Source organism: Rhinoderma darwinii, chromosome 3 (assembly GCF_050947455.1).
Source record: "Rhinoderma darwinii isolate aRhiDar2 chromosome 3, aRhiDar2.hap1, whole genome shotgun sequence".
Lineage (NCBI taxonomy): Eukaryota > Metazoa > Chordata > Amphibia > Anura > Rhinodermatidae > Rhinoderma > Rhinoderma darwinii.
In genome coordinates, this window is record NC_134689.1 from 362,376,572 (window position 1) to 362,397,860 (window position 21,289).

General features: G+C 41.8%; 24 non-coding genes across 24 annotated transcripts; all 24 read left to right on the forward strand.

Moving 5' to 3' along the window:
• The first annotated feature begins 64 nt into the window (after window positions 1–64).
• Window positions 65–157, forward strand: TRNAI-UAU (transfer RNA isoleucine (anticodon UAU)). Its single transcript is given in 2 exon segments — window positions 65–102; window positions 122–157. It is a non-coding gene; the product is annotated as a tRNA-Ile (tRNA).
• A 1,103-nt stretch (window positions 158–1,260) lies between these two features.
• On the forward strand, window positions 1,261–1,333 carry TRNAR-CCU (transfer RNA arginine (anticodon CCU)). Its single transcript has one exon. It is a non-coding gene; the product is annotated as a tRNA-Arg (tRNA).
• A 279-nt stretch (window positions 1,334–1,612) lies between these two features.
• On the forward strand, window positions 1,613–1,705 carry TRNAI-UAU (transfer RNA isoleucine (anticodon UAU)). The gene is given in 2 exon segments: window positions 1,613–1,650; window positions 1,670–1,705. It is a non-coding gene; the product is annotated as a tRNA-Ile (tRNA).
• A 1,103-nt stretch (window positions 1,706–2,808) lies between these two features.
• TRNAR-CCU (transfer RNA arginine (anticodon CCU)) lies at window positions 2,809–2,881 on the forward strand. Its single transcript has one exon. It is a non-coding gene; the product is annotated as a tRNA-Arg (tRNA).
• Window positions 2,882–3,160: 279 nt separating this feature from the next.
• TRNAI-UAU (transfer RNA isoleucine (anticodon UAU)) lies at window positions 3,161–3,253 on the forward strand. The gene is given in 2 exon segments: window positions 3,161–3,198; window positions 3,218–3,253. It is a non-coding gene; the product is annotated as a tRNA-Ile (tRNA).
• Window positions 3,254–4,356: 1,103 nt separating this feature from the next.
• Window positions 4,357–4,429, forward strand: TRNAR-CCU (transfer RNA arginine (anticodon CCU)). Its single transcript has one exon. It is a non-coding gene; the product is annotated as a tRNA-Arg (tRNA).
• A 279-nt stretch (window positions 4,430–4,708) lies between these two features.
• TRNAI-UAU (transfer RNA isoleucine (anticodon UAU)) lies at window positions 4,709–4,801 on the forward strand. The gene is given in 2 exon segments: window positions 4,709–4,746; window positions 4,766–4,801. It is a non-coding gene; the product is annotated as a tRNA-Ile (tRNA).
• Window positions 4,802–5,903: 1,102 nt separating this feature from the next.
• On the forward strand, window positions 5,904–5,976 carry TRNAR-CCU (transfer RNA arginine (anticodon CCU)). The gene has a single exon. It is a non-coding gene; the product is annotated as a tRNA-Arg (tRNA).
• Window positions 5,977–6,255: 279 nt separating this feature from the next.
• Window positions 6,256–6,348, forward strand: TRNAI-UAU (transfer RNA isoleucine (anticodon UAU)). Its single transcript is given in 2 exon segments — window positions 6,256–6,293; window positions 6,313–6,348. It is a non-coding gene; the product is annotated as a tRNA-Ile (tRNA).
• Window positions 6,349–7,451: 1,103 nt separating this feature from the next.
• On the forward strand, window positions 7,452–7,524 carry TRNAR-CCU (transfer RNA arginine (anticodon CCU)). Its single transcript has one exon. It is a non-coding gene; the product is annotated as a tRNA-Arg (tRNA).
• A 279-nt stretch (window positions 7,525–7,803) lies between these two features.
• On the forward strand, window positions 7,804–7,896 carry TRNAI-UAU (transfer RNA isoleucine (anticodon UAU)). The gene is given in 2 exon segments: window positions 7,804–7,841; window positions 7,861–7,896. It is a non-coding gene; the product is annotated as a tRNA-Ile (tRNA).
• A 1,103-nt stretch (window positions 7,897–8,999) lies between these two features.
• Window positions 9,000–9,072, forward strand: TRNAR-CCU (transfer RNA arginine (anticodon CCU)). The gene has a single exon. It is a non-coding gene; the product is annotated as a tRNA-Arg (tRNA).
• Window positions 9,073–9,351: 279 nt separating this feature from the next.
• TRNAI-UAU (transfer RNA isoleucine (anticodon UAU)) lies at window positions 9,352–9,444 on the forward strand. Its single transcript is given in 2 exon segments — window positions 9,352–9,389; window positions 9,409–9,444. It is a non-coding gene; the product is annotated as a tRNA-Ile (tRNA).
• Window positions 9,445–10,547: 1,103 nt separating this feature from the next.
• Window positions 10,548–10,620, forward strand: TRNAR-CCU (transfer RNA arginine (anticodon CCU)). Its single transcript has one exon. It is a non-coding gene; the product is annotated as a tRNA-Arg (tRNA).
• A 279-nt stretch (window positions 10,621–10,899) lies between these two features.
• On the forward strand, window positions 10,900–10,992 carry TRNAI-UAU (transfer RNA isoleucine (anticodon UAU)). Its single transcript is given in 2 exon segments — window positions 10,900–10,937; window positions 10,957–10,992. It is a non-coding gene; the product is annotated as a tRNA-Ile (tRNA).
• A 1,103-nt stretch (window positions 10,993–12,095) lies between these two features.
• Window positions 12,096–12,168, forward strand: TRNAR-CCU (transfer RNA arginine (anticodon CCU)). The gene has a single exon. It is a non-coding gene; the product is annotated as a tRNA-Arg (tRNA).
• Window positions 12,169–13,995: 1,827 nt separating this feature from the next.
• TRNAI-UAU (transfer RNA isoleucine (anticodon UAU)) lies at window positions 13,996–14,088 on the forward strand. The gene is given in 2 exon segments: window positions 13,996–14,033; window positions 14,053–14,088. It is a non-coding gene; the product is annotated as a tRNA-Ile (tRNA).
• Window positions 14,089–15,191: 1,103 nt separating this feature from the next.
• On the forward strand, window positions 15,192–15,264 carry TRNAR-CCU (transfer RNA arginine (anticodon CCU)). Its single transcript has one exon. It is a non-coding gene; the product is annotated as a tRNA-Arg (tRNA).
• Window positions 15,265–15,543: 279 nt separating this feature from the next.
• Window positions 15,544–15,636, forward strand: TRNAI-UAU (transfer RNA isoleucine (anticodon UAU)). The gene is given in 2 exon segments: window positions 15,544–15,581; window positions 15,601–15,636. It is a non-coding gene; the product is annotated as a tRNA-Ile (tRNA).
• A 1,103-nt stretch (window positions 15,637–16,739) lies between these two features.
• On the forward strand, window positions 16,740–16,812 carry TRNAR-CCU (transfer RNA arginine (anticodon CCU)). Its single transcript has one exon. It is a non-coding gene; the product is annotated as a tRNA-Arg (tRNA).
• Window positions 16,813–17,091: 279 nt separating this feature from the next.
• On the forward strand, window positions 17,092–17,184 carry TRNAI-UAU (transfer RNA isoleucine (anticodon UAU)). Its single transcript is given in 2 exon segments — window positions 17,092–17,129; window positions 17,149–17,184. It is a non-coding gene; the product is annotated as a tRNA-Ile (tRNA).
• Window positions 17,185–18,287: 1,103 nt separating this feature from the next.
• On the forward strand, window positions 18,288–18,360 carry TRNAR-CCU (transfer RNA arginine (anticodon CCU)). The gene has a single exon. It is a non-coding gene; the product is annotated as a tRNA-Arg (tRNA).
• A 279-nt stretch (window positions 18,361–18,639) lies between these two features.
• On the forward strand, window positions 18,640–18,732 carry TRNAI-UAU (transfer RNA isoleucine (anticodon UAU)). The gene is given in 2 exon segments: window positions 18,640–18,677; window positions 18,697–18,732. It is a non-coding gene; the product is annotated as a tRNA-Ile (tRNA).
• Window positions 18,733–19,835: 1,103 nt separating this feature from the next.
• Window positions 19,836–19,908, forward strand: TRNAR-CCU (transfer RNA arginine (anticodon CCU)). The gene has a single exon. It is a non-coding gene; the product is annotated as a tRNA-Arg (tRNA).
• The last annotated feature ends 1,381 nt before the right edge of the window (window positions 19,909–21,289 follow it).

Consider the following 21,289-nt stretch of genomic DNA (forward strand, 5'->3'; position numbering starts at 1 on the left):
CATCCCGCGGTGCAATCGGTCAGCACACGGTGGAAAACGGACACGCGTGCAGACATCAGTAAGAGCTCCAGTGGCGCAATCGGTCAGCGCACGGTACTTATAAAGCAGTAACTGTTAAGCAATGCCGAGGTTGTGAGTTCAAGCCTCACCTGGAGCACTCCTTTCTTGCCTTCTTGTGCTTTATTTAGACCTCCAGTGGAATAGCAAACTTACTCATGGCCCATGATCTATAAACATAATTGAAGGGGATACATGGAAGAGGTATACCGTTTTTAAGGGTGAGTCCCATCTGTGGTGTTTGCCTTTTCTCTTTCTTAAATAAAAGCCATTGGCATGTTTTAGTTCCAGATTAAAAGTGCTCAACTTGCTTCTTTACTGGATACTTGTCCCAATATATATTAAGAGGTATTTTTAAAGGTTTTGGCCCTCCAATAAGCTTTCCTTCATCTTTATTAGCAGAGTCCTGTAAGTGTGTGATCATAATGAAAAGACAAGGGACCCTCTTTCCCTTGTCTACAAAAAGCAAGCACGTGGTTAAGATTTTGTCAGATCTAGAAAGCAAACGGTAGAACACAAACCATTCTCGATCACTCAGTCACAAGTGAATGTTTGATTGCTTTGGAAAAACAACCACTTATAGAAAAAGTCAAGTCCCAGTTGCCTAATGGATAAGGCACTGGCCTCCTAAGCCAGGGATTGTGGCTTTAACGCCCATCTGTATTGTTTGCCTTTCCTCTGTCTCAAAGTAAAGCCATTGGCATGTTATGGTTCCAGATTATAAGTGCTCTTCTGGCTTCTTCACTGGGTACTTGTCCCAGCTTCTGGGCCGGCTCCATCACTGTTACGTACTGTTATGTGACGATGCGCTAATCCCTTGGCAGCAGCAACATAATTGTATGTGAGATGTCACCAAGGGTTTAAAGTAAAGCCATTAGCATGTTTTAGTTCAAGATTAAAAGTGCTCGACTAGGTTCTTCACTGGATACTTGTCCCAATACATATTAAGAGGTATTCAGTTTTTAAAGGGTTTTGTCACTCCATTAAGATTTCCTTCATCTGCATTAGAAATGTCCTGTTAGTGTGCAATTAGAACGACAATACAAGGGAACCTAGTCTTTTCTTAAAAAAACAAGCATGCGGTTAAGATTTTATCCGATTTGGAAAGCAAACGGTACAACACAAACCTTTCTCGCTCACTCATCACATGTGAATGTTTGCTTGCTTTGGAAAGAAAAAACCACGGCGCAGAGCAAGTTTACAGCCCCAGTGGCCTAATGGATAAGGCACTGGCCTCCTAAGCCAGGGATTGTGGGTTCAAGTCCCATCTGGGGTGTTTACCTTTCATCTTTCTTAAAGTTAAGCTGTTGCTGTTTTAGTTCCTGATTAAAAGTGCTCAACTGGCTTCATCCACTGGACTGATGCTTCTTTATATATTAATAAGAGAGAAGTAAATGACTTATTACTCACAGTATCTTGACTGACCGCTATCTTAAACGCTGTCGTGTTTTTGAAAATTGATGGAAAACAGACACGCTTGAGGAATCACTTCATCCCGCGGTGCAATCGGTCAGCACACGGTGGAAAACGGACACGCGTGCAGACATCAGTAAGAGCTCCAGTGGCGCAATCGGTCAGCGCACGGTACTTATAAAGCAGTAACTGTTAAGCAATGCCGAGGTTGTGAGTTCAAGCCTCACCTGGAGCACTCCTTTCTTGCCTTCTTGTGCTTTATTTAGACCTCCAGTGGAATAGCAAACTTACTCATGGCCCATGATCTATAAACATAATTGAAGGGGATACATGGAAGAGGTATACCGTTTTTAAGGGTGAGTCCCATCTGTGGTGTTTGCCTTTTCTCTTTCTTAAATAAAAGCCATTGGCATGTTTTAGTTCCAGATTAAAAGTGCTCAACTTGCTTCTTTACTGGATACTTGTCCCAATATATATTAAGAGGTATTTTTAAAGGTTTTGGCCCTCCAATAAGCTTTCCTTCATCTTTATTAGCAGAGTCCTGTAAGTGTGTGATCATAATGAAAAGACAAGGGACCCTCTTTCCCTTGTCTACAAAAAGCAAGCACGTGGTTAAGATTTTGTCAGATCTAGAAAGCAAACGGTAGAACACAAACCATTCTCGATCACTCAGTCACAAGTGAATGTTTGATTGCTTTGGAAAAACAACCACTTATAGAAAAAGTCAAGTCCCAGTTGCCTAATGGATAAGGCACTGGCCTCCTAAGCCAGGGATTGTGGCTTTAACGCCCATCTGTATTGTTTGCCTTTCCTCTGTCTCAAAGTAAAGCCATTGGCATGTTATGGTTCCAGATTATAAGTGCTCTTCTGGCTTCTTCACTGGGTACTTGTCCCAGCTTCTGGGCCGGCTCCATCACTGTTACGTACTGTTATGTGACGATGCGCTAATCCCTTGGCAGCAGCAACATAATTGTATGTGAGATGTCACCAAGGGTTTAAAGTAAAGCCATTAGCATGTTTTAGTTCAAGATTAAAAGTGCTCGACTAGGTTCTTCACTGGATACTTGTCCCAATACATATTAAGAGGTATTCAGTTTTTAAAGGGTTTTGTCACTCCATTAAGATTTCCTTCATCTGCATTAGAAATGTCCTGTTAGTGTGCAATTAGAACGACAATACAAGGGAACCTAGTCTTTTCTTAAAAAAACAAGCATGCGGTTAAGATTTTATCCGATTTGGAAAGCAAACGGTACAACACAAACCTTTCTCGCTCACTCATCACATGTGAATGTTTGCTTGCTTTGGAAAGAAAAAACCACGGCGCAGAGCAAGTTTACAGCCCCAGTGGCCTAATGGATAAGGCACTGGCCTCCTAAGCCAGGGATTGTGGGTTCAAGTCCCATCTGGGGTGTTTACCTTTCATCTTTCTTAAAGTTAAGCTGTTGCTGTTTTAGTTCCTGATTAAAAGTGCTCAACTGGCTTCATCCACTGGACTGATGCTTCTTTATATATTAATAAGAGAGAAGTAAATGACTTATTACTCACAGTATCTTGACTGACCGCTATCTTAAACGCTGTCGTGTTTTTGAAAATTGATGGAAAACAGACACGCTTGAGGAATCACTTCATCCCGCGGTGCAATCGGTCAGCACACGGTGGAAAACGGACACGCGTGCAGACATCAGTAAGAGCTCCAGTGGCGCAATCGGTCAGCGCACGGTACTTATAAAGCAGTAACTGTTGAGCAATGCCGAGGTTGTGAGTTCGAGCCTCACCTGGAGCACTCCTTTCTTGCCTTCTTGTGCTTTATTTAGACCTCCAGTGGAATAGCAAACTTACTCATGGCCCATGATCTATAAACATAATTGAAGGGGATACATGGAAGAGGTATACCGTTTTTAAGGGTGAGTCCCATCTGTGGTGTTTGCCTTTTCTCTTTCTTAAATAAAAGCCATTGGCATGTTTTAGTTCCAGATTAAAAGTGCTCAACTTGCTTCTTTACTGGATACTTGTCCCAATATATATTAAGAGGTATTTTTAAAGGTTTTGGCCCTCCAATAAGCTTTCCTTCATCTTTATTAGCAGAGTCCTGTAAGTGTGTGATCATAATGAAAAGACAAGGGACCCTCTTTCCCTTGTCTACAAAAAGCAAGCACGTGGTTAAGATTTTGTCAGATCTAGAAAGCAAACGGTAGAACACAAACCATTCTCGATCACTCAGTCACAAGTGAATGTTTGATTGCTTTGGAAAAACAACCACTTATAGAAAAAGTCAAGTCCCAGTTGCCTAATGGATAAGGCACTGGCCTCCTAAGCCAGGGATTGTGGCTTTAACGCCCATCTGTATTGTTTGCCTTTCCTCTGTCTCAAAGTAAAGCCATTGGCATGTTATGGTTCCAGATTATAAGTGCTCTTCTGGCTTCTTCACTGGGTACTTGTCCCAGCTTCTGAGCCGGCTCCATCACTGTTACGTACTGTTATGTGACGATGCGCTAATCCCTTGGCAGCAGCAACATAATTGTATGTGAGATGTCACCAAGGGTTTAAAGTAAAGCCATTAGCATGTTTTAGTTCAAGATTTAAAGTGCTCGACTAGGTTCTTCACTGGATACTTGTCCCAATACATATTAAGAGGTATTCAGTTTTTAAAGGGTTTTGTCACTCCATTAAGATTTCCTTCATCTGCATTAGAAATGTCCTGTTAGTGTGCAATTAGAACGACAATACAAGGGAACCTAGTCTTTTCTTAAAAAATCAAGCATGCGGTTAAGATTTTATCCGATTTGGAAAGCAAACGGTACAACACAAACCTTTCTCGCTCACTCATCACATGTGAATGTTTGCTTGCTTTGGAAAGAAAAAACCACGGCGCAGAGCAAGTTTACAGCCCCAGTGGCCTAATGGATAAGGCACTGGCCTCCTAAGCCAGGGATTGTGGGTTCAAGTCCCATCTGGGGTGTTTACCTTTCATCTTTCTTAAAGTTAAGCTGTTGCTGTTTTAGTTCCTGATTAAAAGTGCTCAACTGGCTTCATCCACTGGACTGATGCTTCTTTATATATTAATAAGAGAGAAGTAAATGACTTATTACTCACAGTATCTTGACTGACCGCTATCTTAAACGCTGTCGTGTTTTTGAAAATTGATGGAAAACAGACACGCTTGAGGAATCACTTCATCCCGCGGTGCAATCGGTCAGCACACGGTGGAAAACGGACACGCGTGCAGACATCAGTAAGAGCTCCAGTGGCGCAATCGGTCAGCGCACGGTACTTATAAAGCAGTAACTGTTGAGCAATGCCGAGGTTGTGAGTTCGAGCCTCACCTGGAGCACTCCTTTCTTGCCTTCTTGTGCTTTATTTAGACCTCCAGTGGAATAGCAAACTTACTCATGGCCCATGATCTATAAACATAATTGAAGGGGATACATGGAAGAGGTATACCGTTTTTAAGGGTGAGTCCCATCTGTGGTGTTTGCCTTTTCTCTTTCTTAAATAAAAGCCATTGGCATGTTTTAGTTCCAGATTAAAAGTGCTCAACTTGCTTCTTTACTGGATACTTGTCCCAATATATATTAAGAGGTATTTTTAAAGGTTTTGGCCCTCCAATAAGCTTTCCTTCATCTTTATTAGCAGAGTCCTGTAAGTGTGTGATCATAATGAAAAGACAAGGGACCCTCTTTCCCTTGTCTACAAAAAGCAAGCACGTGGTTAAGATTTTGTCAGATCTAGAAAGCAAACGGTAGAACACAAACCATTCTCGATCACTCAGTCACAAGTGAATGTTTGATTGCTTTGGAAAAACAACCACTTATAGAAAAAGTCAAGTCCCAGTTGCCTAATGGATAAGGCACTGGCCTCCTAAGCCAGGGATTGTGGCTTTAACGCCCATCTGTATTGTTTGCCTTTCCTCTGTCTCAAAGTAAAGCCATTGGCATGTTATGGTTCCAGATTATAAGTGCTCTTCTGGCTTCTTCACTGGGTACTTGTCCCAGCTTCTGAGCCGGCTCCATCACTGTTACGTACTGTTATGTGACGATGCGCTAATCCCTTGGCAGCAGCAACATAATTGTATGTGAGATGTCACCAAGGGTTTAAAGTAAAGCCATTAGCATGTTTTAGTTCAAGATTTAAAGTGCTCGACTAGGTTCTTCACTGGATACTTGTCCCAATACATATTAAGAGGTATTCAGTTTTTAAAGGGTTTTGTCACTCCATTAAGATTTCCTTCATCTGCATTAGAAATGTCCTGTTAGTGTGCAATTAGAACGACAATACAAGGGAACCTAGTCTTTTCTTAAAAAATCAAGCATGCGGTTAAGATTTTATCCGATTTGGAAAGCAAACGGTACAACACAAACCTTTCTCGCTCACTCATCACATGTGAATGTTTGCTTGCTTTGGAAAGAAAAAACCACGGCGCAGACAAGTTTACAGCCCCAGTGGCCTAATGGATAAGGCACTGGCCTCCTAGGCCAGGGATTGTGGGTTCAAGTCCCATCTGGGGTGTTTACCTTTCATCTTTCTTAAAGTTAAGCTGTTGCTGTTTTAGTTCCTGATTAAAAGTGCTCAACTGGCTTCATCCACTGGACTGATGCTTCTTTATATATTAATAAGAGAGAAGTAAATGACTTATTACTCACAGTATCTTGACTGACCGCTATCTTAAACGCTGTCGTGTTTTTGAAAATTGATGGAAAACAGACACGCTTGAGGAATCACTTCATCCCGCGGTGCAATCGGTCAGCACACGGTGGAAAACGGACACGCGTGCAGACATCAGTAAGAGCTCCAGTGGCGCAATCGGTCAGCGCACGGTACTTATAAAGCAGTAACTGTTGAGCAATGCCGAGGTTGTGAGTTTGAGCCTCACCTGGAGCACTCCTTTCTTGCCTTCTTGTGCTTTATTTAGACCTCCAGTGGAATAGCAAACTTACTCATGGCCCATGATCTATAAACATAATTGAAGGGGATACATGGAAGAGGTATACCGTTTTTAAGGGTGAGTCCCATCTGTGGTGTTTGCCTTTTCTCTTTCTTAAATAAAAGCCATTGGCATGTTTTAGTTCCAGATTAAAAGTGCTCAACTTGCTTCTTTACTGGATACTTGTCCCAATATATATTAAGAGGTATTTTTAAAGGTTTTGGCCCTCCAATAAGCTTTCCTTCATCTTTATTAGCAGAGTCCTGTAAGTGTGTGATCATAATGAAAAGACAAGGGACCCTCTTTCCCTTGTCTACAAAAAGCAAGCACGTGGTTAAGATTTTGTCAGATCTAGAAAGCAAACGGTAGAACACAAACCATTCTCGATCACTCAGTCACAAGTGAATGTTTGATTGCTTTGGAAAAACAACCACTTATAGAAAAAGTCAAGTCCCAGTTGCCTAATGGATAAGGCACTGGCCTCCTAAGCCAGGGATTGTGGCTTTAACGCCCATCTGTATTGTTTGCCTTTCCTCTGTCTCAAAGTAAAGCCATTGGCATGTTATGGTTCCAGATTATAAGTGCTCTTCTGGCTTCTTCACTGGGTACTTGTCCCAGCTTCTGAGCCGGCTCCATTACTGTTACGTACTGTTATGTGACGATGCGCTAATCCCTTGGCAGCAGCAACATAATTGTATGTGAGATGTCACCAAGGGTTTAAAGTAAAGCCATTAGCATGTTTTAGTTCAAGATTAAAAGTGCTCGACTAGGTTCTTCACTGGATACTTGTCCCAATACATATTAAGAGGTATTCAGTTTTTAAAGGGTTTTGTCACTCCATTAAGATTTCCTTCATCTGCATTAGAAATGTCCTGTTAGTGTGCAATTAGAACGACAATACAAGGGAACCTAGTCTTTTCTTAAAAAAACAAGCATGCGGTTAAGATTTTATCCGATTTGGAAAGCAAACGGTACAACACAAACCTTTCTCGCTCACTCATCACATGTGAATGTTTGCTTGCTTTGGAAAGAAAAAACCACGGCACAGAGCAAATTTACAGCCCCAGTGGCCTAATGGATAAGGCACTGGCCTCCTAAGCCAGGGATTGTGGGTTCAAGTCCCAACTGGGGTGTTTACCTTTCATCTTTCTTAAAGTTAAGCTGTTGCTGTTTTAGTTCCTGATTAAAAGTGCTCAACTGGCTTCATCCACTGGACTGATGCTTCTTTATATATTAATAAGAGAGAAGTAAATGACTTATTACTCACAGTATCTTGACTGACCGCTATCTTAAACGCTGTCGTGTTTTTGAAAATTGATGGAAAACAGACACGCTTGAGGAATCACTTCATCCCGCGGTGCAATCGGTCAGCACACGGTGGAAAACGGACACGCGTGCAGACATCAGTAAGAGCTCCAGTGGCGCAATCGGTCAGCGCACGGTACTTATAAAGCAGTAACTGTTGAGCAATGCTGAGGTTGTGAGTTCGAGCCTCACCTGGAGCACTCCTTTCTTGCCTTCTTGTGCTTTATTTAGACCTCCAGTGGAATAGCAAACTTACTCATGGCCCATGATCTATAAACATAATTGAAGGGGATACATGGAAGAGGTATACCGTTTTTAAGGGTGAGTCCCATCTGTGGTGTTTGCCTTTTCTCTTTCTTAAATAAAAGCCATTGGCATGTTTTAGTTCCAGATTAAAAGTGCTCAACTTGCTTCTTTACTGGATACTTGTCCCAATATATATTAAGAGGTATTTTTAAAGGTTTTGGCCCTCCAATAAGCTTTCCTTCATCTTTATTAGCAGAGTCCTGTAAGTGTGTGATCATAATGAAAAGACAAGGGACCCTCTTTCCCTTGTCTACAAAAAGCAAGCACGTGGTTAAGATTTTGTCAGATCTAGAAAGCAAACGGTAGAACACAAACCATTCTCGATCACTCAGTCACAAGTGAATGTTTGATTGCTTTGGAAAAACAACCACTTATAGAAAAAGTCAAGTCCCAGTTGCCTAATGGATAAGGCACTGGCCTCCTAAGCCAGGGATTGTGGCTTTAACGCCCATCTGTATTGTTTGCCTTTCCTCTGTCTCAAAGTAAAGCCATTGGCATGTTATGGTTCCAGATTATAAGTGCTCTTCTGGCTTCTTCACTGGGTACTTGTCCCAGCTTCTGAGCCGGCTCCATTACTGTTACGTACTGTTATGTGACGATGCGCTAATCCCTTGGCAGCAGCAACATAATTGTATGTGAGATGTCACCAAGGGTTTAAAGTAAAGCCATTAGCATGTTTTAGTTCAAGATTAAAAGTGCTCGACTAGGTTCTTCACTGGATACTTGTCCCAATACATATTAAGAGGTATTCAGTTTTTAAAGGGTTTTGTCACTCCATTAAGATTTCCTTCATCTGCATTAGAAATGTCCTGTTAGTGTGCAATTAGAACGACAATACAAGGGAACCTAGTCTTTTCTTAAAAAAACAAGCATGCGGTTAAGATTTTATCCGATTTGGAAAGCAAACGGTACAACACAAACCTTTCTCGCTCACTCATCACATGTGAATGTTTGCTTGCTTTGGAAAGAAAAAACCACGGCACAGAGCAAATTTACAGCCCCAGTGGCCTAATGGATAAGGCACTGGCCTCCTAAGCCAGGGATTGTGGGTTCAAGTCCCAACTGGGGTGTTTACCTTTCATCTTTCTTAAAGTTAAGCTGTTGCTGTTTTAGTTCCTGATTAAAAGTGCTCAACTGGCTTCATCCACTGGACTGATGCTTCTTTATATATTAATAAGAGAGAAGTAAATGACTTATTACTCACAGTATCTTGACTGACCTCTATCTTAAACGCTGTCGTGTTTTTGAAAATTGATGGAAAACAGACACGCTTGAGGAATCACTTCATCCCGCGGTGCAATCGGTCAGCACACGGTGGAAAACGGACACGCGGGCAGACATCTGTAAGAGCTCCAGTGGCGCAATCGGTCAGCGCACGGTACTTATAAAGCAGTAACTGTTGAGCAATGCCGAGGTTGTGAGTTCGAGCCTCACCTGGAGCACTCCTTTCTTGCCTTCTTGTGCTTTATTTAGACCTCCAGTGGAATAGCAAACTTACTCATGGCCCATGATCTATAAACATAATTGAAGGGGATACATGGAAGAGGTATACCGTTTTTAAGGGTGAGTCCCATCTGTGGTGTTTGCCTTTTCTCTTTCTTAAATAAAAGCCATTGGCATGTTTTAGTTCCAGATTAAAAGTGCTCAACTTGCTTCTTTACTGGATACTTGTCCCAATATATATTAAGAGGTATTTTTAAAGGTTTTGGCCCTCCAATAAGCTTTCCTTCATCTTTATTAGCAGAGTCCTGTAAGTGTGTGATCATAATGAAAAGACAAGGGACCCTCTTTCCCTTGTCTACAAAAAGCAAGCACGTGGTTAAGATTTTGTCAGATCTAGAAAGCAAACGGTAGAACACAAACCATTCTCGATCACTCAGTCACAAGTGAATGTTTGATTGCTTTGGAAAAACAACCACTTATAGAAAAAGTCAAGTCCCAGTTGCCTAATGGATAAGGCACTGGCCTCCTAAGCCAGGGATTGTGGCTTTAACGCCCATCTGTATTGTTTGCCTTTCCTCTGTCTCAAAGTAAAGCCATTGGCATGTTATGGTTCCAGATTATAAGTGCTCTTCTGGCTTCTTCACTGGGTACTTGTCCCAGCTTCTGAGCCGGCTCCATCACTGTTACGTACTGTTATGTGACGATGCGCTAATCCCTTGGCAGCAGCAACATAATTGTATGTGAGATGTCACCAAGGGTTTAAAGTAAAGCCATTAGCATGTTTTAGTTCAAGATTTAAAGTGCTCGACTAGGTTCTTCACTGGATACTTGTCCCAATACATATTAAGAGGTATTCAGTTTTTAAAGGGTTTTGTCACTCCATTAAGATTTCCTTCATCTGCATTAGAAATGTCCTGTTAGTGTGCAATTAGAACGACAATACAAGGGAACCTAGTCTTTTCTTAAAAAATCAAGCATGCGGTTAAGATTTTATCCGATTTGGAAAGCAAACGGTACAACACAAACCTTTCTCGCTCACTCATTACATGTGAATGTTTGCTTGCTTTGGAAAGAAAAAACCACGGCGCAGAGCAAGTTTACAGCCCCAGTGGCCTAATGGATAAGGCACTGGCCTCCTAGGCCAGGGATTGTGGGTTCAAGTCCCATCTGGGGTGTTTACCTTTCATCTTTCTTAAAGTTAAGCTGTTGCTGTTTTAGTTCCTGATTAAAAGTGCTCAACTGGCTTCATCCACTGGACTGATGCTTCTTTATATATTAATAAGAGAGAAGTAAATGACTTATTACTCACAGTATCTTGACTGACCGCTATCTTAAACGCTGTCGTGTTTTTGAAAATTGATGGAAAACAGACACGCTTGAGGAATCACTTCATCCCGCGGTGCAATCGGTCAGCACACGGTGGAAAACGGACACGCGTGCAGACATCAGTAAGAACTCCAGTGGCGCAATCGGTCAGCGCACGGTACTTATAAAGCAGTAACTGTTGAGCAATGCCGAGGTTGTGAGTTCGAGCCTCACCTGGAGCACTCCTTTCTTGCCTTCTTGTGCTTTATTTAGACCTCCAGTGGAATAGCAAACTTACTCATGGCCCATGATCTATAAACATAATTGAAGGGGATACATGGAAGAGGTATACCGTTTTTAAGGGTGAGTCCCATCTGTGGTGTTTGCCTTTTCTCTTTCTTAAATAAAAGCCATTGGCATGTTTTAGTTCCAGATTAAAAGTACTCAACTTGCTTCTTTACTGGATACTTGTCCCAATATATATTAAGAGGTATTTTTAAAGGTTTAGGCCCTCCAATAAGCTTTCCTTCATCTTTATTAGCAGAGTCCTGTAAGTGTGTGATCATAATGAAAAGACAAGGGACCCTCTTTCCCTTGTCTACAAAAAGCAAGCACGTGGTTAAGATTTTGTCAGATCTAGAAAGCAAACGGTAGAACACAAACCATTCTCGATCACTCAGTCACAAGTGAATGTTTGATTGCTTTGGAAAAACAACCACTTATAGAAAAAGTCAAGTCACAGTTGCCTAATGGATAAGGCACTGGCCTCCTAAGCCAGGGATTGTGGCTTTAACACCCATCTGTATTGTTTGCCTTTCCTCTGTCTCAAAGTAAAGCCATTGGCATGTTATGGTTCCAGATTATAAGTGCTCTTCTGGCTTCTTCACTGGGTACTTGTCCCAGCTTCTGAGCCGGCTCCATCACTGTTACGTACTGTTATGTGACGATGCGCTAATCCCTTGGCAGCAGCAACATAACTGTATATGAGATGTTGCCAAGGGTTTAAAGTAAAGCCATTAGCATGTTTTAATTCAAGATTAAAAGTGCTCGACTAGGTTCTTCACTGGATACTTGTCCCAATACATATTAAGAGGTATTCAGTTTTTAAAGGGTTTTGTCACTCCATTAAGATTTCCTTCATCTGCATTAGAAATGTCCTGTTAGTGTGCAATTAGAACGACAATACAAGGGAACCTAGTCTTTTCTTAAAAAAACAAGCATGCGGTTAAGATTTTATCCGATTTGGAAAGCAAACGGTACAACACAAACCTTTCTCGCTCACTCATCACATGTGAATGTTTGCTTGCTTTGGAAAGAAAAAACCACGGCGCAGAGGAAATTTACAGCCCCAGTGGCCTAATGGATAAGGCACTGGCCTCCTAAGCCAGGGATTGTGGGTTCAAGTCCCATCTGGGGTGTTTACCTTTCATCTTTCTTAAAGTTAAGCTGTTGCTGTTTTAGTTCCTTATTAAAAGTGCTCAACTGGCTTCATCCACTGGACTGATGCTTCTTTATATATTAATAAGAGAGAAGTAAATGACTTATTACTCACAGTATCTTGACTGACCGCTATCTTAAACGCTGTCGTGTTTTTGAAAATTGATGGAAAACAGACACGCTTGAGGAATCACTTCATCCCGCGGTGCAATCGGTCAGCACACGGTGGAAAACTGACACGCGTGCAGACATCAGTAAGAGCTCCTGTTGCGCAATCGGTCAGTTCACGGTACTTATAAAGCAGTAACTGTTGAGCAATGCCGAGGTTGTGAGTTCAAGCCTCACCTGGAGCACTCCTTTCTTGCCTTCTTGTGCTTTATTTAGACCTCCAGTGGAATAGCAAACTTACTCATGGCCCATGATCTATAAACATAATTGAAGGGGATACATGGAAGAGGTATACCGTTTTTAAGGGTGAGTCCCATCTGTGGTGTTTGCCTTTTCTCTTTCTTAAATAAAAGCCATTGGCATGTTTTAGTTCCAGATTAAAAGTGCTCAACTTGCTTCTTTACTGGATACTTGTCCCAATATATATTAAGAGGTATTTTTAAAGGTTTTGGCCCTCCAATAAGCTTTCCTTCATCTTTATTAGCAGAGTCCTGTAAGTGTGTGATCATAATGAAAAGACAAGGGACCCTCTTTCCCTTGTCTACAAAAAGCAAGCACGTGGTTAAGATTTTGTCAGATCTAGAAAGCAAACGGTAGAACACAAACCATTCTCGATCACTCAGTCACAAGTGAATGTTTGATTGCTTTGGAAAAACAACCACTTATAGAAAAAGTAAAGTCCCAGTTGCCTAATGGATAAGGCACTGGCCTCCTAAGCCAGGGATTGTGGCTTTAACGCCCATCTGTATTGTTTGCCTTTCCTCTGTCTCAAAGTAAAGCCATTGGCATGTTATGGTTCCAGATTATAAGTGCTCTTCTGGCTTCTTCACTGGGTACTTGTCCCAGCTTCTGAGCCGGCTCCATCACTGTTACGTACTGTTATGTGACGATGCGCTAATCCCTTGGCAGCAGCAACATAATTGTATGTGAGATGTCACCAAGGGTTTAAAGTAAAGCCATTAGCATGTTTTAGTTCAAGATTAAAAGTGCTCGACTAGGTTCTTCACTGGATACTTGTCCCAATACATATTAAGAGGTATTCAGTTTTTAAAGGGTTTTGTCACTCCATTAAGATTTCCTTCATCTGCATTAGAAATGTCCTGTTAGTGTGCAATTAGAACGACAATACAAGGGAACCTAGTCTTTTCTTAAAAAATCAAGCATGCGGTTAAGATTTTATCCGATTTGGAAAGCAAACGTTACAACACAAACCTTTCTCGCTCACTCATCACATGTGAATGTTTGCTTGCTTTGGAAAGAAAAAACCACGGCGCAGAGCAAGTTTACAGCCCCAGTGGCCTAATGGATAAGGCACTGGCCCCCTAGGCCAGGGATTGTGGGTTCAAGTCCCATCTGGGGTGTTTACCTTTCATCTTTCTTAAAGTTAAGCTGTTGCTGTTTTAGTTCCTGATTAAAAGTGCTCAACTGGCTTCATCCACTGGACTGATGCTTCTTTATATATTAATAAGAGAGAAGTAAATGACTTATTACTCACAGTATCTTGACTGACCGCTATCTTAAACGCTGTCGTGTTTTTGAAAATTGATGGAAAACAGACACGCTTGAGGAATCACTTCATCCCGCGGTGCAATCGGTCAGCACACGGTGGAAAACGGACACGCGTGCAGACATCAGTAAGAGCTCCAGTGGCGCAATCGGTCAGCGCACGGTACTTATAAAGCAGTAACTGTTGAGCAATGCTGAGGTTGTGAGTTCGAGCCTCACCTGGAGCACTCCTTTCTTGCCTTCTTGTGCTTTATTTAGACCTCCAGTGGAATAGCAAACTTACTCATGGCCCATGATCTATAAACATAATTGAAGGGGATACATGGAAGAGGTATACCGTTTTTAAGGGTGAGTCCCATCTGTGGTGTTTGCCTTTTCTCTTTCTTAAATAAAAGCCATTGGCATGTTTTAGTTCCAGATTAAAAGTGCTCAACTTGCTTCTTTACTGGATACTTGTCCCAATATATATTAAGAGGTATTTTTAAAGGTTTTGGCCCTCCAATAAGCTTTCCTTCATCTTTATTAGCAGAGTCCTGTAAGTGTGTGATCATAATGAAAAGACAAGGGACCCTCTTTCCCTTGTCTACAAAAAGCAAGCACGTGGTTAAGATTTTGTCAGATCTAGAAAGCAAACGGTAGAACACAAACCATTCTCGATCACTCAGTCACAAGTGAATGTTTGATTGCTTTGGAAAAACAACCACTTATAGAAAAAGTCAAGTCCCAGTTGCCTAATGGATAAGGCACTGGCCTCCTAAGCCAGGGATTGTGGCTTTAACGCCCATCTGTATTGTTTGCCTTTCCTCTGTCTCAAAGTAAAGCCATTGGCATGTTATGGTTCCAGATTATAAGTGCTCTTCTGGCTTCTTCACTGGGTACTTGTCCCAGCTTCTGAGCCGGCTCCATTACTGTTACGTACTGTTATGTGACGATGCGCTAATCCCTTGGCAGCAGCAACATAATTGTATGTGAGATGTCACCAAGGGTTTAAAGTAAAGCCATTAGCATGTTTTAGTTCAAGATTAAAAGTGCTCGACTAGGTTCTTCACTGGATACTTGTCCCAATACATATTAAGAGGTATTCAGTTTTTAAAGGGTTTTGTCACTCCATTAAGATTTCCTTCATCTGCATTAGAAATGTCCTGTTAGTGTGCAATTAGAACGACAATACAAGGGAACCTAGTCTTTTCTTAAAAAAACAAGCATGCGGTTAAGATTTTATCCGATTTGGAAAGCAAACGGTACAACACAAACCTTTCTCGCTCACTCATCACATGTGAATGTTTGCTTGCTTTGGAAAGAAAAAACCACGGCACAGAGCAAATTTACAGCCCCAGTGGCCTAATGGATAAGGCACTGGCCTCCTAAGCCAGGGATTGTGGGTTCAAGTCCCAACTGGGGTGTTTACCTTTCATCTTTCTTAAAGTTAAGCTGTTGCTGTTTTAGTTCCTGATTAAAAGTGCTCAACTGGCTTCATCCACTGGACTGATGCTTCTTTATATATTAATAAGAGAGAAGTAAATGACTTATTACTCACAGTATCTTGACTGACCGCTATCTTAAACGCTGTCGTGTTTTTGAAAATTGATGGAAAACAGACACGCTTGAGGAATCACTTCATCCCGCGGTGCAATCGGTCAGCACACGGTGGAAAACGGACACGCGTGCAGACATCAGTAAGAGCTCCAGTGGCGCAATCGGTCAGCGCACGGTACTTATAAAGCAGTAACTGTTGAGCAATGCCGAGGTTGTGAGTTCGAGCCTCACCTGGAGCACTCCTTTCTTGCCTTCTTGTGCTTTATTTAGACCTCCAGTGGAATAGCAAACTTACTCATGGCCCATGATCTATAAACATAATTGAAGGGGATACATGGAAGAGGTATACCGTTTTTAAGGGTGAGTCCCATCTGTGGTGTTTGCCTTTTCTCTTTCTTAAATAAAAGCCATTGGCATGTTTTAGTTCCAGATTAAAAGTGCTCAACTTGCTTCTTTACTGGATACTTGTCCCAATATATATTAAGAGGTATTTTTAAAGGTTTTGGCCCTCCAATAAGCTTTCCTTCATCTTTATTAGCAGAGTCCTGTAAGTGTGTGATCATAATGAAAAGACAAGGGACCCTCTTTCCCTTGTCTACAAAAAGCAAGCACGTGGTTAAGATTTTGTCAGATCTAGAAAGCAAACGGTAGAACACAAACCATTCTCGATCACTCAGTCACAAGTGAATGTTTGATTGCTTTGGAAAAACAACCACTTATAGAAAAAGTCAAGTCCCAGTTGCCTAATGGATAAGGCACTGGCCTCCTAAGCCAGGGATTGTGGCTTTAACGCCCATCTGTATTGTTTGCCTTTCCTCTGTCTCAAAGTAAAGCCATTGGCATGTTATGGTTCCAGATTATAAGTGCTCTTCTGGCTTCTTCACTGGGTACTTGTCCCAGCTTCTGAGCCGGCTCCATCACTGTTACGTACTGTTATGTGACGATGCGCTAATCCCTTGGCAGCAGCAACATAATTGTATGTGAGATGTCACCAAGGGTTTAAAGTAAAGCCATTAGCATGTTTTAGTTCAAGATTTAAAGTGCTCGACTAGGTTCTTCACTGGATACTTGTCCCAATACATATTAAGAGGTATTCAGTTTTTAAAGGGTTTTGTCACTCCATTAAGATTTCCTTCATCTGCATTAGAAATGTCCTGTTAGTGTGCAATTAGAACGACAATACAAGGGAACCTAGTCTTTTCTTAAAAAATCAAGCATGCGGTTAAGATTTTATCCGATTTGGAAAGCAAACGGTACAACACAAACCTTTCTCGCTCACTCATCACATGTGAATGTTTGCTTGCTTTGGAAAGAAAAAACCACGGCGCAGAGCAAGTTTACAGCCCCAGTGGCCTAATGGATAAGGCACTGGCCTCCTAGGCCAGGGATTGTGGGTTCAAGTCCCATCTGGGGTGTTTACCTTTCATCTTTCTTAAAGTTAAGCTGTTGCTGTTTTAGTTCCTGATTAAAAGTGCTCAACTGGCTTCATCCACTGGACTGATGCTTCTTTATATATTAATAAGAGAGAAGTAAATGACTTATTACTCACAGTATCTTGACTGACCGCTATCTTAAACGCTGTCGTGTTTTTGAAAATTGATGGAAAACAGACACGCTTGAGGAATCACTTCATCCCGCGGTGCAATCGGTCAGCACACGGTGGAAAACGGACACGCGTGCAGACATCAGTAAGAGCTCCAGTGGCGCAATCGGTCAGCGCACGGTACTTATAAAGCAGTAACTGTTGAGCAATGCCGAGGTTGTGAGTTCGAGCCTCACCTGGAGCACTCCTTTCTTGCCTTCTTGTGCTTTATTTAGACCTCCAGTGGAATAGCAAACTTACTCATGGCCCATGATCTATAAACATAATTGAAGGGGATACATGGAAGAGGTATACCGTTTTTAAGGGTGAGTCCCATCTGTGGTGTTTGCCTTTTCTCTTTCTTAAATAAAAGCCATTGGCATGTTTTAGTTCCAGATTAAAAGTGCTCAACTTGCTTCTTTACTGGATACTTGTCCCAATATATATTAAGAGGTATTTTTAAAGGTTTTGGCCCTCCAATAAGCTTTCCTTCATCTTTATTAGCAGAGTCCTGTAAGTGTGTGATCATATTGAAAAGACAAGGGACCCTCTTTCCCTTGTCTACAAAAAGCAAGCACGTGGTTAAGATTTTGTCAGATCTAGAAAGCAAACGGTAGAACACAAACCATTCTCGATCACTCAGTCACAAGTGAATGTTTGATTGCTTTGGAAAAACAACCACTTATAGAAAAAGTCAAGTCCCAGTTGCCTAATGGATAAGGCACTGGCCTCTTAAGCCAGGGATTGTGGCTTTAACGCCCATCTGTATTGTTTGCCTTTCCTCTGTCTCAAAGTAAAGCCATTGGCATGTTATGGTTCCAGATTATAAGTGCTCTTCTGGCTTCTTCACTGGGTACTTGTCCCAGCTTCTGGGCCGGCTCCATCACTGTTACGTACTGTTATGTGACGATGCGCTAATCCCTTGGCAGCAGCAACATAATTGTATGTGAGATGTCACCAAGGGTTTAAAGTAAAGCCATTAGCATGTTTTAGTTCAAGATTAAAAGTGCTCGACTAGGTTCTTCACTGGATACTTGTCCCAATACATATTAAGAGGTATTCAGTTTTTAAAGGGTTTTGTCACTCCATTAGGATTTCCTTCATCTGCATTAGAAATGTCCTGTTAGTGTGCAATTAGAACGACAATACAAGGGAACCTAGTCTTTTCTTAAAAAAACAAACATGCGGTTAAGATTTTATCCGATTTGGAAAGCAAACGGTACAACACAAACCTTTCTCGCTCACTCATCACATGTGAATGTTTGCTTGCTTTGGAAAGAAAAAACCACGGCGCAGAGCAAGTTTACAGCCCCAGTGGCCTAATGGATAAGGCACTGGCCTCCTAAGCCAGGGATTGTGGGTTCAAGTCCCATCTGGGGTGTTTACCTTTCTTCTTTCTTAAAGTTAAGCTGTTGCTGTTTTAGTTCCTGATTAAAAGTGCTCAACTGGCTTCATCCACTGGACTGATGCTTCTTTATATATTAATAAGAGAGAAGTAAATGACTTATTACTCACAGTATCTTGACTGACCGCTATCTTAAACGCTGTCGTGTTTTTGAAAATTGATGGAAAACAGACACGCTTGAGTCATCACTTCATCCCGCGGTGCAATCGGTCAGCACACGGTGGAAAACGGACACGCGTGCAGACATCAGTAAGAGCTCCAGTGGCGCAATCGGTCAGCGCACGGTACTTATAAAGCAGTAACTATTGAGCAATGCCGAGGTTGTGAGTTCGAGCCTCACCTGGAGCACTCCTTTCTTGCCTTCTTGTGCTTTATTTAGACCTCCAGTGGAATAGCAAACTTACTCATGGCCCATGATCTATAAACATAATTGAAGGGGATACATGGAAGAGGTATACCGTTTTTAAGGGTGAGTCCCATCTGTGGTGTTTGCCTTTTCTCTTTCTTAAATAAAAGCCATTGGCATGTTTTAGTTCCAGATTAAAAGTGCTCAACTTGCTTCTTTACTGGATACTTGTCCCAATATATATTAAGAGGTATTTTTAAAGGTTTTGGCCCTCCAATAAGCTTTCCTTCATCTTTATTAGCAGAGTCCTGTAAGTGTGTGATCATAATGAAAAGACAAGGGACCCTCTTTCCCTTGTCTACAAAAAGCAAGCACGTGGTTAAGATTTTGTCAGATCTAGAAAGCAAACGGTAGAACACAAACCATTCTCGATCACTCAGTCACAAGTGAATGTTTGATTGCTTTGGAAAAACAACCACTTATAGAAAAAGTCAAGTCCCAGTTGCCTAATGGATAAGGCACTGGCCTCCTAAGCCAGGGATTGTGGCTTTAACGCCCATCTGTATTGTTTGCCTTTCCTCTGTCTCAAAGTAAAGCCATTGGCATGTTATGGTTCCAGATTATAAGTGCTCTTCTGGCTTCTTCACTGGGTACTTGTCTCAGCTTCTGAGCCGGCTCCATCACTGTTACGTACTGTTATGTGACGATGCGCTAATCCCTTGGCAGCAGCAACATAATTGTATGTGAGATGTCACCAAGGGTTTAAAGTAAAGCCATTAGCATGTTTTAGTTCAAGATTAAAAGTGCTCGACTAGGTTCTTCACTGGATACTTGTCCCAATACATATTAAGAGGTATTCAGTTTTTAAAGGGTTTTGTCACTCCATTAAGATTTCCTTCATCTGCATTAGAAATGTCCTGTTAGTGTGCAATTAGAACGACAATACAAGGGAACCTAGTCTTTTCTTAAAAAATCAAGCATGCGGTTAAGATTTTATCCGATTTGGAAAGCAAACGGTACAACACAAACCTTTCTCGCTCACTCATCACATGTGAATGTTTGCTTGCTTTGGAAAGAAAAAACCACGGCGCAGAGCAAGTTTACAGCCCCAGTGGCCTAATGGATAAGGCACTGGCCTCCTAGGCCAGGGATTGTGGGTTCAAGTCCCATCTGGGGTGATTACCTTTCATCTTTCTTAACCCCTTAACGCTCCATGACCTACTATTAGGTCATGCTAACTGTAGCGTTCGCGCTCAGTGACCTAATAGTAGGTCATGGAGTAAACACGGCGCCGTTCGCGCGGTGCGCGTTCATGAGCTGTGATAGCTGCTGTTTCCGACAGCAGACTATCACTGCTCAATGTGCCGGGACCGATCGCGGAGCTCCCCCGCCGATTAACCCCTCAGAAGCCGCGTTCAATAGCGATCGCGGCTTCTTAGGGGTTAATCCGCCATCGCCGGCCTGCTACACGATAGCGGCCGGCGATGGTGACTATGGCAACCGGACACCAAACAATGGCGTCCGGCTATGCCATAGACGGAAGCCTAGTGGGTCCTGACAACGTCCGGACCCACTATGCTTGCTGTCAGTGAGTAGCTGACAGTTCTAATACACTGCACTACGCATGTAGTGCAGTGTATTAGAATAGCGATCAGGGCCTCCTGTCCTCAAGTCCCCTAGTGGGACAAAGTAATAAAGTAAAAAAAAAGTTAAAAAAAGATGTGTAAAAATAAGAAAATAAAAGTTTTAAAAGTAATAAAAGTAAAAGTCCCACTTTTTCCCTTATCAGTCATTTATAATTAATTTAAATATATAAACAAACAAATAAACTATACATAATTGGTATCGCCGCGACCGTAACGGCCTGAACTACAAAATTATTTTGTTATTTATCCCGCACGGTGAACGCCGTAAAAAAATATATTAATAAACCGTACCACAATCACAATTGTTTGGTCACTTCACCTCCCAAAAAATGGAATAAAAAGAGATCAAAAAGTCGCATGTCCCGAAAAATGGTAATGATTGAAACTTCAGTTCGTTACGCAAAAAATAAGTCCTCGCACGGCTTTATTGATTGAAAAATAAAAACGTTCTGGCTCTTAGAATAAGGTAACACAAAAAGTGAATGATTGTTTACAAAACGTATTTTATTGTGCAAACGCCATAAGACATAAAAAAAAACTATAAACATCTGGTATCGCCGTAATCGTATCGCCCCGCAGAATAAAGTGAATATGTCATTTATAGCGCACGGTGAACGCTGTAAAAAAAAAAGTATACAAAAACAATAGTAGAATTGCTGTTTATTAGTCACCACGCCACCTAAAAATAGAATAAAAACTGATCAAAAAGCCGCATGCACCCCAAGAAAACTACAATGGATTCCTCAAGGGGTCTAGTTTCAAAATTGGGGTAACTTTTGGGGGGTTTCCAATGTTTTGGCACCACAAGACCTCTTCAAACCGGACATGGTGCCTAATAAAAAAGAGGGCTCAAAATCCGCTAGGTGCTCCTTTGCTTCGGAGGCCGGCGCTTCAGTCCATTACCGCACTAGGG